This window comes from Buteo buteo, chromosome 4 (genome assembly GCF_964188355.1).
Source record: "Buteo buteo chromosome 4, bButBut1.hap1.1, whole genome shotgun sequence".
NCBI classification, from domain to species: Eukaryota; Metazoa; Chordata; class Aves; order Accipitriformes; family Accipitridae; genus Buteo; species Buteo buteo.
Window position 1 is genome coordinate 49,807,432 of NC_134174.1, and position 15,735 is coordinate 49,823,166.

A 15,735-nucleotide genomic window follows, 5' to 3' on the forward strand; every position below is an offset into this window, starting at 1 on the left:
ACCCCCTGCAGTTCTCCTGACTGATTAATGCAATGCTCATGCCGCAAGACCCGTCATACAGTGGCATACCTTCCCCATGTCCAACTAAAGACAGAACACATGCTCAGAATGTCTATTCTTCTCCTTTCTTGGAAATGGTGTGTAATTCACAGCCTTAAAATACTAGCTGGAAAGTTGTTAGGGGTTTTTTCTTCCTTTTTTTTTCCTGTTGACAATGCCCATTGGCAAAAGTCCATCAAATAACAGATGAGGTGATGAATGCAGCTGGAGTTCAGCTCTAGGACTGAAGTTCCCCTGTGTTTGCCTTTGGGCCCTAGGGGTACATGTATGTCTGTAGGAGAAGTAATATTCTATAGAAGGAGTAATATGTCCCCAGCTTCTGAGGGATCTCAAAGTGCTTTGAAGCCTGGAAATAAAAGAAAACAGTTATGTTCAGGAATTACTTTCGCCACTGTTGAAATGCAGCCCCACCTCTGGGACAGAGCAAGGCAGGCTATTTACTGTCAAGGTTGTGCAGCAAAGCAGAGTACAAAGGGAACTGAATCACCAGCAGGAATGTGGAAGGGGCTAGACAGCACTTCCCTAATCATTACGTGGCCAGGATATCAGTGTTGGTGTCATGCTATGCACATGTGTCAAAAGATCACCAATAGCACAAGTACTTAAGACTTTATTGGCCAAAAGAAGGTACCTGAAATGGCACAAGTCTCCTAATGTTGAGCAGGAACCTGCAGGTCTGAAGGGGAATGGTTTTTTTTTTCTTGATTTGTGTTGGAGTTGGGGCACTTCAGCTTTGCAAGAACAGTGATTCAGAAATTATTTGGGAAAACACATTCACTGTTGTATCACCCTACTTGGATCCCTGCACATCCATATTGGGCAGTTCCAGAACTGGGGTCATTTGGGAGACATGAACAGATGTGAACACACAGTTGTCCTGCTGCAGCAAGGCCATATATTTTTTTTTATTCTCTTCTCTTAATCTCTAAATAGGACTTTCCAAAATACTGTCAAATTCTGAGTTACTGTCAATCTCCTCAAATGTCCTTATATTGAGCTCAAAATCCAGGGACAACGTGTACTAGAACCTGACAGTATGACAGAGTGCATCCCTAAAGTCCTGTCCATCAAGGAGGAATTAATGACTCCAGAAAAAGACTTTGTGACTGAGGCTTTAGAAGTGAGGAAGGAATCGTGGTCAGACCAGTAGAAGGGAGTGACTGGAGCCCTGAGTTCAATGCTCAGCTTTGCTACTGGCCTCTGAGGTGGCTTTGAGCAAGTCCCCGTCTTTCACTGTGCCTCATGTGTCCCCCCATCCCAAAATATTACTGACTTCATCTCTAAAATGTTTTGAGCTTGAGGTATGATCTGAGTGTTGTTATTCACTCTCTGGTGGCACCGGAGTTTCAGAACAATCTCTTAATATAAACACCCACCTCATCAAGTTGAAAAGAAATTCTCTCACTGTTTTCCTGCTGGGTAATAAAGCATTACACTTGTTGGGTTTTAAGGTAAAAATTAATGATTTCCTTCCTGTTCTGAAGGAGGTTCTACTTCCGGAATCTGGGAAATTCTTTTCTTAAACATTCCATGTAAATATAATTCTTTTAAAAAATAATACGCATGGCTTAAGTCATCGTAAGCACAATGGTTATTGTATATAAAAGAATTGGGGCAGTATTTTATAACTAGGTAAGTGCTATATTTAAGAAACTGAATAAATCATGTTCAAATTTGCTGATGTTAAAAATGTCAGGTGCCCCCAGGGAAGGAGAAGAGGGTGTGCTAAGGGCCACAAGTGACTGAGGAGCAGTCTCATAGAAGCATTGCAATACAATATGGAATACATTTTATTAAAAAATTGAATATTGTTTCATTGTTTCCTGCACTTGTGATCCCAAAGACCTACATTTTCCTGATCTGTACTGTAGTCCCAAAGGACTTTCAAAGATCCTTCACAGGAAGCGAACTTTTACTTATTGTTTGCAGTATTATGGAGGGCATTTGGGGTGTGGGAATGACATTGCTGGTAGTAGATTTTCTGGAAGCTCCTCCTGGCCATTCTGGCCACGTCTTTGGTGGTGGAAAGCCTTTTCTTTTGAAAGCCTGGGCACCTCACATAAGATGTCAGCATGGCAAAGCCCCAGGGAATGTTAAAGTTGTAGCATAACATGTAATTCATGCTGAAAGAGAGACCATGCTGTGGGGGGCAGGTTCCAGCTCCAGAGTGAGCCAGGGCTGGGTTTCTCCCTCAGAAAGCAACCAGATCTATCCCAGGAAAATAGGAATTAAGACCAAAAGTCAAATGTCTGTGTGAGGAGGGGAGTGTTTCATGAGTCTCCAGGGGCCCTTCAGCTCTGACCTGTTGTGGATATGTCTGGTGCAGTCGTTCATTGTGCAGACTAGCTCTGTGGCTCAAGTCAGTCTGAAACCTTGTGGTTTGGTTTCTGGAGAGCTATACAGTCACTGATATTGGCCACAATGGCTGATGTTATTTCAGCATTGTCTATGAACAAAAGGATCCCAAGGGAGCTAGATGATAACTCCCAAAGGACCCATTATCTGTGTGACTTTGCAGTGGTGTGGCACAGAAGGACTGCTGAGGCTGCTGGGCTGCCTGCCAGAGCCCAAGAGGAGCTCAGTGGATCAGCAAACCCCAGATGAGTGTCTCCATTAGCAACTGAAATGCTGTGGCATGTCTTCTGGTGGTGTGAATGACCCCTCTGTGTGAGGCCAAAGCATGCCACAGGCTTTATGCTGCCTACAGAAGATACAGCCTTTGCTTGAAACTTTGCACCCGTAGCCCTAGGACACACAGCTGTCTGAAAGTTACACTGGAAACAAGGTACCCCACTTTCTGTTCAGCTTGAACACCCCAGCCCAGTCATTTCCATGGACTTGAACTACATTAAATAGTATTTGGTGCCAGAACTGGCTCTGTCCTGCTCTATTCAGCATATATGTCTCTCATTGTGTCTTACAGAGGTGTGCATGCATCCCATCCAGTGCAGCTTAAAAGACTCGTCCCTACTGAGATGCTTTGGTCTTATTTCATCTCTAATCAGTCAGCTGCAAAAACGGTGTTTGGGATTGTAATCATAAAGCATCAGTGGAATTAAGTTGTTAGAAACACTCCATTCTTTAAATAGAAAGCCCACACTCATCTGATGTGCAGTTGGCATCACTTCTTAAAAGGATGAACTTTGCCCCCAAATTATGAACAAGACTAGGGCATATGAAACTTTCAGTTTGGAATGACTCCAGCCTAGTCTGTAACCAAATCTGAAATACTTTTTTGTGCAAGTAACTCTTACTTACCCAAGGAGCTCTGTTCACTTCAGTGGCATTGCTAATGTGATTATGGGCTGCAAAACTGAGTGTCATGTATATGATCTGTAATATGTGGAGGGAGGTCCCTGGAAAAATTTCTTCTTATTTAACTTCAATTAAGTCTGGCAAGACCCTTTTGCTTCAATAAGAAGACCACACCACAGAGGGGATTGGTGAAATAATCGTGGGCAATCCCTACCGCACATCGTTGCATGTTAACAACACATTACTACATGCATCGCTAATCTTTGGGTGGCGGGCTGGAGAGGGGCCTGGAAAGGACAATCAGGGATTTCAATTAAGAGGCACTTAGCCTGGGGAAAATAATAGGTCTTCAGCTTATGTAATAATATACAGCAATTTTGTTTGAGTTAAGGTTGATAGATATTTTATGCCTTAGGATCTATAATTCTTTAGCATTTCCAGGCAGTTAGTAGCTGTACTGTAAATCATGGCAAGTTGCTCAGAGAATCCTAGCAGTTGGTTGCAAGAGAAGACACACTCCAGGCTGCAGCAGCAGTAGAGATGTACAGAGCAGCAATGTCTTGCTCCCCTGCAGCTGCCTCCTGCACAGCATTAGCATTAGCTGTTTGCTGGAAGATACAGGACGGGGAGGGTGTCCCTGGAACTTCTCTGAGCCACCAGTTGCCCTTCCCGGCAGCAGGTCCAAGGCCTGGTCTGCTAGTGCTTGCTCTTCTTCCAACTCCAGTACTGCTGAGCTGTCTGCTGGGAGACCCTGGCCTCTGAGCAAAGCTGAAGAGCTTGAGGGTGTTGAGTCACAGGCACCCATGGGTGCAGCCAGAAAGGGTGGTGAAATTGCTGTCCTCAGCTGTTTGTCTCATCCGTCTCTTGGAGGTTGTTTCCAGCACATCTGGAAAAGCCTTTAAGACATCAGGCAGTAAACTATCGTAGTTCAGGAACAGTTTCACGAGCAGTTAAGCCACCCATGCTGCAGTGGCAGCAACCTCTGAGAGAAAGAGGGGGTGGAAAGGTGGGGAAGGGTAACCCAATCAGCCACCCCAACCCATTTGCTGCTGCTTGTGAGCGAGGTCTCCCAGCTCTCACCTCAGGCATCAGGGATAGTGGGGGATATAAAGACACCTCACTAAGGTTACTTTCTGCATGCTTAACCTCAGCTGGCAAAACATCTAGGGGCTGTGGGTACATATAACAGCATCCTCTAAGGACTGGTTGGTTTGTTGGGATGAACGTGGTTAGGAACCCACAGCACATGTTTTGCATTATGAGCCATTAGATCAAGGTACTGGCTGTGTTTTTTGGAGATAAAAGCAAGTTTTCACTTAGTGTTGAGGACATCTACAGTAGTTCTATATTGGCATAAACTGCAAATGACTGGACTCTTCCCTCCTCCTCCCTATCCCCTTCCCAACTGTAGAGTTCAGTGACTAAGCCACAGGAATCTCACTAGACAAATCTTGGAGACCAAAGTCTGGGAAAGGCAAAGAACCTGGAGTGTAAGTCTTTAAAAACTGATTAAATCTACAAAAGTGTTTGTAGACAGATTTGGCATGGATCTGTTGTATGCCCAATCACCCTGGAATTTGCCTCCCTGAGTTGCCTCTGCAAGTGAGTGTGGAGATGAGTAAAGGGGGAAGGTTCATGAGAAATTGCATAATGATGTGGACATTTGTAATCACACGACGAGTCTTTTTTTCTGCCTCCTGAAGGTCCAACAGGAAAACTATGACTCTGAATTGTCTCTGGCCTATTAATACAAAAGTGCCATTCTTTCCTGTTGCAGTTCAGCTTTACAGGTGTCTGACCTGGGGCAATCTTGATTCAAATTGCCAGGATATAGATTTCACATGAGAATGTAGCTCTAAAAAAGTATTGACTTAAAGGCACTGGTGAAAGTGAATTAAAACGGCATTTTTACACAAACACAACAGAACAGCCCTGTGGTACTTTGTATTCTCATCTTCTGTTTGCTTAGGATAATAGGAATATTATGGAGAGCAGATTGTCTCCCCATCATCATATTGTGTCTGCATTTCTGTTGTAAACCCCATTTTGACCTTCCCATTCTGAGGCTGTAATTTCATGAGAGCTGGATTAAGTTTCCCTGGCTTCATGCCACTCTTTCCTGCCCCCAATATGTCTTCCTTCTCCCTTTCCTTTGTACCAGCACAGCTCTTTGGATGTCCCTGTGGAGGAGTTGGGGAACTGATCAGGATTAAACATTATATAATTTTTCCTGGGCTAAACCCCTCCTCTCTGCTTTCACCAAATCTTTCCTCTATCCAAGTTCAACATCTTGGATAGACTCTGTGCAAAAATTGGATGTTTTCTCTCAAGGAAAATCCTCATATATCACTACTAGTTTCCATTCCAAGTTGGGAAAAAGAGACTGGATAGCTCATTTGTTTCCCACAGAAAGTACGGTTAGGAAAAATGTGGAATCAAAAATCTCAAAGTGGATGAGGGGTGGAGTCTGCAAAGCATTCAGGTATGCTGCACCCTACTTTGTGCAATGGCCGGGAAGGCACCAGGGCCAAAAGCAAAGGAGCGTTAAACTGATTTGAAGCAGAATGCTTCTGCTCGGCTGGCCAAGGCAAAATGTTTTGATTTCAGCTTAAGGAGCCCAAAATGGAATAGTCAGATCTCAGTTAATTGCGGGTGGATTGTCTGTGTTGGAAAAGAACCTTTTTTTAACATTGTATCACACGAACAGCTGGAAATGAAATTTGTGGCTTTTACTTGGCCACCGAGAAGCCTTGCTGCCGTGAAATACATTGGTGTGCTTAATTGTGAAATTGTTCAATTTCTCTTCTGATAACCTATAATAGTAGTGCTTTTTTGCAGCACTGCTAAGTATCATGGTATCTGTTTACTCTTTTTTAAAGCCCCACCTATGGGAATGGGGTGACTGAGAGAATTTCAGGTCCTCTTAAAATACATAAATAAGCCGTGATAATTCATAAATAGAATACAAGGGGAACTCCAAAACAGGAACTTAAACATTTGTGTTAGAAGGAAGATGAATATTTAATTGTTTTTAAATGTCCTAGGTTTTGGAGGGTGGAGCACAAGGGATATCTCAGTCTGATTTTGATCATCAGAAATATCATTAATAATTCATAATCCAAGGAGGACGAAGTGACTTATCAACTAGTTGAATAAAGGTTCAGATATACACAGAAGTTAATGTGTAATAGTACAGCAGTACATGCCAGCTCAACTGTAGGGACTGTGTGTGTGTCTTTAGTCCTAAAGTGGAAAATGTGATATCATTTCAGTTAGGTTAGCCCCCAGAGAAAGGGGATATTGAGCTAAAATTAACAGATTCGTAGCTCATGGCCAGAAGGGAGCATTATGATAATCGATCTGACCTCATGCATAACAAAGGTCACAGAAACTCACCCAAAAATTCCTTCAACCAGGCTATAAATTGTACCTTTTTTTTTTTAAAGATGTGCACTCTTTAAATAAAGACTTCATGTGATGAAGAATTTACCATGTTTAGGTTTTCCTACTTGCATATCCCTCTGGTAAAGTCTGCAAACTCTTAACAGAAGAATTAAATTTATATGTTGCTTTTGATTTTTTTTCCTAATTGAAATTTCAGATAGAAATATTTAGCACTGTTTTTCACTTTTATTTATGGGACATAAAATATTTTTGTCTAGCACTGGAAATATATATGATTGCATCATGCTTGCATCAAGTAAACATTTTTGCTGTGGTTGATGGCGGAGCCATAGCAGATTTACAGTGGCCAAGTTGGATGTTAAAATGAAAGTGTAATAAGCGTGTGCTTATGAAGTCCCTGGTGGCTAATATGGCCACAACGAGTGAATTTCTGAGCCAGTTCATGCGAAACTTGTAATGAAATTGTCTGTGAGAGGAAAGTGAAACAGAGAAAGAAATCACCCTTTCTGGGGAAGTCAGGTTCACATGCCAAAGGTAAACCTGTGCTACCAATGGGCGCAAGTATGTTGTAAAATAAGGGAAGGTTGTGAAAGTGTAAGAAATCACAAGTTGTAACAAATTAGTGAAACAAAGTGTAGCAGCTTACAAATAGAAATAGTGCTGGTTTTGTGTGTTTTTATCTGCCTATTTCATAGATAGCACATGAGGCTGAATGTGCATCAACCAGGTCCGTGCTGCTGTACCAGAGGTGAATCTCATGAGTAATTTTTATCTTAACAGTCTCTGGGCTTTGAAGATTTTTTTCACCAAAAACCCCAAAACCCAAAAACCCAATCCCAAATCAAAACCCCAAAGTTAAGTGTGAAAAGACACCGTTGAAATGACAGGATGGCATCACTGCAGCTGGACCGATGTCTGGGTCCAGTGGGAAGTGGTCAAGTGGCTGAAGCACTGTGGTGGCTGCACCCACTTGGGTCCTGGCTTTTCTGTGGACTCGTAGTGTGACCTTGGGTGCGGTGGCCAGTCGCTCCATGTCTGGGTACTGCTTTGGTGACAGCACTCCTTCCGATTCATACGCCAAGCCCTGGTTTAGGTGCTTGAGCTAGCTTCAACCGGTGTGGCTCAGGAAGGAGTAACAGACCAGTCACGGCAGCGCAGAGCTCAGTGTGCCCTGGGAGCACAGTGGTAACCTGCAGGGAGCAGCATTTGGCCAGGGTTATGTTGCTGGTCATTCCTGAGCTGACCAAAGTGGTCTCAGGTCTGTCTTTGTTTTGCTGCGGTCACAGAGGAGACTGCAATGTGCCCATGGTCTGAGTGCTCAGCAAAACTTCATGTGGCAGGGATAATCTTTACAAGATGCTTGTGCAGTGCCTAGCACAATGGAGATCCAGCCTCAGCTGGGGCTGTAGACGCAAGCCTAATCTGAATAGTAACAGCTTGGTCTATGAATTCCTTGGTGTCTATGAATCAGTGCTGAGCAGAGGTGGTTTCACCTTCCCAGTGACTTGTCTCCTCTCCTGAGGCTGACAGGGCAGCGAGGGCTTCTCCCAGTGAAGTCTCATTTCTGACCACAGGACATCAGCTGCACCATCTCCCATCCCCTGCAAAATAACATAGGCACTGGAAAATAACCCAACGTTAAACAGCATCACAGTGCTGGAAGCCTTTTCCCGCTCCCAATTTTATGACCTTAATTAACACAGGCCAATCCATAAATCAGATCAACACCAGGAGATAACAATGAATCATGCGGAAGGCAGCTTTAATAGGAGCCTAATCCCCCGAAGAAGTGGACAGTACCGGCATTTTAAGTGCACGTGTGAGGTTGAAAGGGAACAGATGTCCAACTGGGGCTGCTGCTGGCAAGGGTAAGTCTGCAGGGCTGTTGGATTTCCAGAGAGAAACCTGTTTTGACATCTTAATGGCAAGAGTGTCTGGCAGCGGCTGATGGAGTGGTGATAAATACTGCCTCCCTCCCTGGGTGATTGCCAGGCAAGACGGGGACGCTTTCAGGTTCAGCATGTCTGGCAGAACACCGTCACCACCTCGCTGGGGTGCTGAGTGGGTCGGGGCAAGAGGGAAGGAAAGCTGTAGGAGTGACTGTCTGGAGAGCATGAGAAACTGAAGGGGAAATGTAGATGGAAAGGAAGAATTTCAGGCTTTCCCACCACGGCTTTAACTGGTAACTTGCCAGCAGCCCGGTGCAGAGTGCGCACGGAGGAGCAGACAGAGACTGCCTTCTTTAATATAGCAGGGGAATGACAGCAGGAATGGCAGGCCCCAGGACTGGCTGGCCCTTAATGACAAGCTCGCTGTGTGTGGGGCGGCTGGTCTTCCTGCAGGGCCTTCCAGGGCTACTCCAGCTGGGAGACGCAGCAGCGTATAATTAGGATATCAGGGCTGCTTTCAGTTTCCTGCTCCCAGACTTGAGTATCTGCCGGTTAAATGCAGTTCTGCTTTGAAAAGCAAGGCAGCAAAAATATGCCTTGGTTGCTGCTGCACAGAAAGCCCAATCCACATGTGCCCACTTTACCATGAAGGAAATATGTTCCTTTCCAGCCACCTGTCCTGCAAATCCAGCTGGAATCTGAGAGTCAGGCTGGCTGACATCTTGCACAAAAAGATAATCTTAATGGATCTCATGCCAATGCCTAGGGAGGAATGGACTCCAGGTTGCCTGCACTTGGGCTAGCTAACTCACTAGCACAATTATTTTACATGTTTGGTTCTGCGAGGCTAAGTGAAACAGTAAAGTGGAAATGTATTCTGGAACAAACTGCTGCAGCTCTGGTTTTCCCAAGAGGCAGATCAGATTTTGCAGAGAATCATCACCCCTCTAATGAAGGGTAATTGACGGGCCTGAAGAGGGGCCTCAGAGTGCAAAATCCTCCAGTTCTGGGACTGTAAGACCCTTCTGTGTCATCCTTCACACAGATGCCTCTGTCCTGCTGAAGCAGAGCCCATGAGGAACCGTCTCCCTTGTAATCAGCATCTTGGTGCTCTGTTCAGCAGATTTGGAGGGTGTCCAGCTCCTGCTTTTCCTGAGCCATAGTCAATGATTGGCTATAACTGGAGCAATGAAAAGGAACCGTTGTTATGACTGGGGGCTATTCCAGTATTCCATCAGGGCCTTCCCAGTGTTCTGCATATCTGCACCATTCAGTGTATATCCCACCCATAGCTATGCTACTCTTGGGGGAAGGAGGGGTGGAAAAGAGAGAGGATTGGGTACTGTATATCGTGAGAGCACTGAGCCATGACACCCTTGGGTCTTCACAAGGGGCTGCTGTGACCTCACTCCATGAAGCATCTGTGACTTCATTAGAGAACCAATTTCACTGATAGCTGAAGGATGAATATCACCTAGGGCTGGAGCAGCCAGTGGTTTTTTTAATGTCGTTACTGAGCTAAGCAATTGTTGAGTGTAGTAAGCAGATACATCAGGAAAAAAATATTTAATTCCATCAAAATTCAGATCTAGCTGCAACAAAGTTGCTCTCGAGTTAGTTTGCTCATATTAAACCCCTTTCACCTTTTTTTGTAAAGTGTAGGTAATTTTAAATGAAAATTTCTATTTCCATTTTGAAAACAAACTCTGACCTAAATATAATTTTAAAAGTCAACATGAAATGTTTCAGCATTTTCAAAATGAGATCTTTGATTTTAAAAAAGTGTCATTAAATTTTTTTTGTTTTAAATTTTATCTTTTTCTGGGTCCGACCTATGTAACCTAATTTTGCCAGTAGCTGTGAAGCAACTTTGATGGTATGATCTGGTCTAGGATAAGAGGGGGACATGTGATGTAGAGCTTAGCACTGGGGTCTCTGTAATATCAATAATATGGAGCAAAACATGTAAATGTGTATAGACTTGATGTGGATGTATACTTTGGATTGCCAGCTTGCTGCTTTGTGAGGCTTCAGGGAGATACAAATGCAATAAGGAAGCTAAAACCCCAGCGTTTATGAAAACCTCAATGAAACTTTCAGATACCGGTTCCCTCATGAAGACTTCACTGTATTCTCTCAAGTGAACATTTGGCATCATAAATCATTGCACAATCTGCCTGCCAAAATAGCTCGTAGCCAGATCATCAGAAGACAGAGCCATGCAGCAGTCCCTGCATGCATCTCTTACAGGATCGAAGGTGGCTGGCCCCAGCTACCCTGGGAATTATGGAAGCCAAGAGTGCAAGGCACCAACTGCCTCTGGTTGAAATTCCACCCTGTAGGTCTGTATTTAAAACCGCAGCAGTATGTGCACTGTCAAGGTTCTTACCCTGACCAAAGTCCATTTAGACAATCTCCTAACCATTGCCCTGGGGTGATAGGTATCTCAGAGAGGGATATTGCTGCAGGGGTGGGTGGGCAGAGCTCTCTTTATTTTTCTTTTTACTCTTGTTCCTGTGGTTTGTCTCCAAGGACTGCATGTGTTTCCACCCTAAAGCAGCCTTCAAGTACACAGTATTTAGGAAGAGGGTTAAGGACCTATTTTGGTTTACAGCACATAACTTCTGTTCCTCCCCAGAGTCTCATAAACAAATTTCTCATTGAGTTACTCCCAAAATAGATACTACTCTCTCAGCTACCCAAAAGCAATCTCTGCATTTATTTCTTCTCCTCAGATTGTGGGTTTTCTTTCAGTTCAGCCCCACGGGTAGCAGGAAAGCTCATGGAGTACTTGCAATGCCCTGCCAACCAAAACTGGATTTATTACAGATCAAATTAAGAGTTGCCTGAATGACTTGAAAGTTCAGGGACAGGAACTGTATGAGCACTTGGCAAAGGCACACAGGAGGGTCTCCTTGTCTACAGATCTGATAAGGCAGGCAATAACAGATTTTTATAAATAACAGTTAGTGTGGAGTGGAAAGGCCCAAGTGGGGAACATTTATATCCGGACCTGGTTTGAAGGGATACATTCACGACACTTGAAACCTGGTATAGGGTTTCTTTCCAAGGCTTCCTCCGCCCACAGCTGGTAGCTTTGCTTAGCAAGGCTTACACTGCAATAAGTGTTTGGTGGTTTTTTTTTGCCAACTTCAGCCCTGTAAATGGCGTCAAATCTAAGGAAGTCACAGAGGCTCTGTAGTCACGAAAGAGTCCAGAATCTCCAGACAGGTCCTGTCAGAGCTGTCCAGCTATCAATTATCTGAATAGACTCTAGAGGAAGTACTTGTGTCCTCCTCTGACTCTCTGGAGACCCTTGATACTTGCTTCAGATATGCCACTTTGCTTTCATGTGGCTTACTTAAGGAGAACTCCTGCCCTGCCTTAAAGCTCCATCAGTGCCTAATATAGCTAGATGGGAGATTCACCATTTGGAGAGCTAGTTTATCATTTCCCCATGCCTTTTTATAACCTATGTTTTCATAGTTCATAGTTTTTTCAAGTTCATCCAGCTCAGGTAGGGTGAGGGTCAGGCAGCACTCAAGCAGAAGGTGAGTCCTCAGGCCAGTTCCACTCCCTTTGTGCCAGTCCAACACGACAAAGGGATGGAGCAGACAACGAGGACAGAGCCAAGTATTTTGTGATGGCTAGAGATCTTCCCAGCAGACCTTACTGAAAGGAGGCATCAGGGACATGTCCCAGGACTGTAGAGGGAGCAGGGTATCTGTGGCTAAAATTCAGAGCACTCCAGAAGTCCCTAGGTAGAGGAGGGTGCCCTGGAGGCTCCATCAATGAGGTGGGAGGGTGGGAGAGGGATGGCACCTTCCCTTCAGACAGCCTGGAAAAGGGCCGTGGCAGGTCCTTCCCCTGTGATCAGAGGAGCTGAATGGGCTGGAAGCCAGCAAGAAGGTGCAGAGCTTAAGGCCCCTGGGACTTCCAAGAACGTATTTCCTCTGTAAACCCCTGAGGGTCTGTTATTTCAGCCCTGCAACTTTGCAGTGTAAAACATGGTCCAAGCAGAAATGTGCAGTCAGTATCCTTACATTAATTTGAATTCGGGTGGGGAGGACTGCTGATTGAAGCTCTGCGTAAAAACAATGGGTAGGGTTGGGTAGCAGATGTTGTGCTCACATTGCTTATTTAGATAGCCTTGCTTATGAAGCATTACATAAATGCAGCGCTGGCCAGGTCTCCGTGGTGCACTGCAGGAGGGAAAGTGGTAGCCTGGCTCAGTGCCTGGGGCTGCAGGGATGGAGTGGGGAAGTGCAGCACACAGAGGCATCAGGGGCTGTGGGCCATGCCAGTGGCTCCATCCTGCTGTGTCAGCGGTCCCGGGGCAGAACAGGTGGTGCACAGGGCCGGAATGGACCCTGCTTTCAGCAGGGGAAGCGATGGCAGGAACAGCACAAACCCATGGTGGGACATGGGGTCAAAAATCTGCCTGTCTGCTACCTGCAGAAGATGCAAGGGCATGGTAAGACACATGCAGGTATTAAAAGTGGCACCTTTCACATTGGGTTTCCCTGCAGAGTCCAGATCATTGGTGCAGTTTGGATGGCAAAGGCCCTACTGCTGCAGGCTGAGCGCTCACCAGCTCTCGTCTTCAGTCTCTGCAGCCAAATTGTGCCCACCCAGGTGGCCGAGCTCGACTCTGGAGCTAGCAGAGTTGACTGTGGTCTTTGTGCCAGAAATGCTGCCTACACAACTGGCTGGGAGGGGAGCTGGGAACCCCAGCTTCTTGTGCCTAGACCTCTGTGCAGTTGAAAGCCAAGACAGGTTTCTACCAGGGGAAGAGCAAATACTCAGCTCTGGTGTTTATACTAGTATGGGACATTGGGTCCTTTGGAAATAAGCCATGAATTTGTAACATGTAATAAGTGAGAGGTAACTGCACAATTGCCATTTCACAACCAAAACGTTGTACATGTTGGAAATGGGGCTTCAGCTTTATTCATCTCTGAGGGCCAGAATGGGGCAGGCTTGCATGGGTGCTATGCTTTGCAAAATGCATTTGGGACTGCAGGAATGCTTCTCTGAGTTTTACTACCCTCTGCTCCAATGCTGCCTTTCCTGCCCAGCTAAATCTCCCACTGACTTCAGAAAAGGACCCTCCAACCATTTATATTAAATCATTTCCCATTATCAACAAGAATAATTCATTGCTGTATTAGGAGGAAAAATGTAAACAGCAGATAAATCTGCCACTCTAAAATGTTTCTAAGATAACAGACCGAACATTAATTTAGTCCCTGGGCCAATTCATTTTTAGAAAAAAGAAAAAAATATGGAATGCTTTATTTACAAAAGAGGTCTTTGATGTATAGTATACATTTATTACAAGTGTATTTTCTCCAATGGCAATGGGATTTTCAACAGCAGTAATGTATGTTTTATGTTTTAATAATTAAAGGGATTTAGCTTCTCTACACAGACGGCCAGCTTCTGTTCTCACTTACAGACTACAAATCATGCATAGCTTCAGTGATGTTGCTGCTATTAGCTTGGTGCAAAACCAAGGTTTGTGAGACTAGCAGCAGGCCCTTTGTGGTTTTGATTTGTGGCCATTTCTGGTTGCTTTCCAGTGTTAACTCTAGGAGAAATCTTGCAGTGCCAAGGGGGAGCCAAGCTTGCTGCGGTTTCTAGGCCACTGTGCAAAGTACAGATGCTGGGATAAGCAACCAAGCTGAACCTCCAGTTTTCCCTAAGGGATCTAATCTGTGGAAGGGGATCAAGCTTGGGATTTGAGTCTGGCGTTTCTCTCTGGCCACACCATAGCATGGGAAACTCAGGCACAAGTTTTGATTCACTCTCTTTAGAGTGGGTGTTTGCGAGGCACAGATCTTGGGGCAGGCGCCCTCCACAACTAGTTAATGTTTCGATCTGGGGGTTTGACTCAGGCATGAACGTGAACGCTCAGTTCAGCTGGATGTCATCATTACTTTATCTCCCCTCTGTGGAGACCCCCTTTGCTCTTCTAACTTTTCCTGACTCCTTTCAAACACCAGACAGAGTTCTTGCTTGTCTTTGCCTCCTGAGTTCACCATCAGCAGCCCCCAAAAGACGATATCCCATCCCACATCAGCTCTGGAAAGAAGCTAGCTGACGTCAGCTGTTCATGGCTGGTCTTTTGTTCATTTGTCATTGTCACAGCGTACCAAAATGGTTCTCTGCCAAGAATCAGATCCTCATTTTGCTTGGCATGGAAGGGCCACAGTGCATTGTAAGTCCCAGAAAAGGCTGCTACTGAAGTGAAAATGGGGTGGCTGAGAGGATTTATTATTAGTGCCACCACCATGACCCTGCCTTTCTTCAAAATCTTACTGGTCACTTGGCTGATTCCCTCTGCTTCCTTGTAGGGATGCAAAGTGGCAGGTGGAAAGGGCCCTCTCACCCTTTGGGAACCAACATATTTCTCCTTGCCCAAAGGCTTTTGTGAAGTGGCAAGTCTGCTGTGCTTGTTAAATAGGTGGCAAACTGAGAAACAGGGGCCTTTCTTCAGGAAAGCACTTACCTATATGCACAAGTCGAGGCTGAAGCAATTTAAACCCTGATTCTTTGGTCATATAAAGAGCTGAGCTCCCACCATCACCTAGGTGCAACGTGTTCTTTAAGGGCTGCTGGTGGCTTTTACTCGAATAGATAGGAAATAGAAATCATTCATAAGTTCTGTCAAATAGTTTGTTCCATCTCCTCTTTCTGCTAGTGACCAGTATGAAATGCTGTGAAAAAGTCATACAGAATCATAGAAGAATTTTTGGTGAACGATAACAGGAAAAAAGTTACCAGAGGATGCACCATTACTCTAATTTCTGTTAAATGGTGCTTGGTTAATTCCCCAAAGTAAAGTCAGGCTTATATCTCTTCCGCATTTTGAAGTGATTTCCAACTAGTCTGACTGTGGTTCCCATGATTTGTATGTGTGTGTATTTGGCTTCTGTCTCCCACTCCCAAGGATCCTGTGGAAATGAGTTCCAGAGGATAACGATGTGTTTGGTAATGAGACTTATGCCACAGGGAAGAAATGAAATCACGTCACTGGCACATCCATCCAGGGTGTTCCTACCATTTATTTCCTTCATAAATAAGTCTTAACACAGGTAACAACCACAGATTCTAGAGTTCAGGA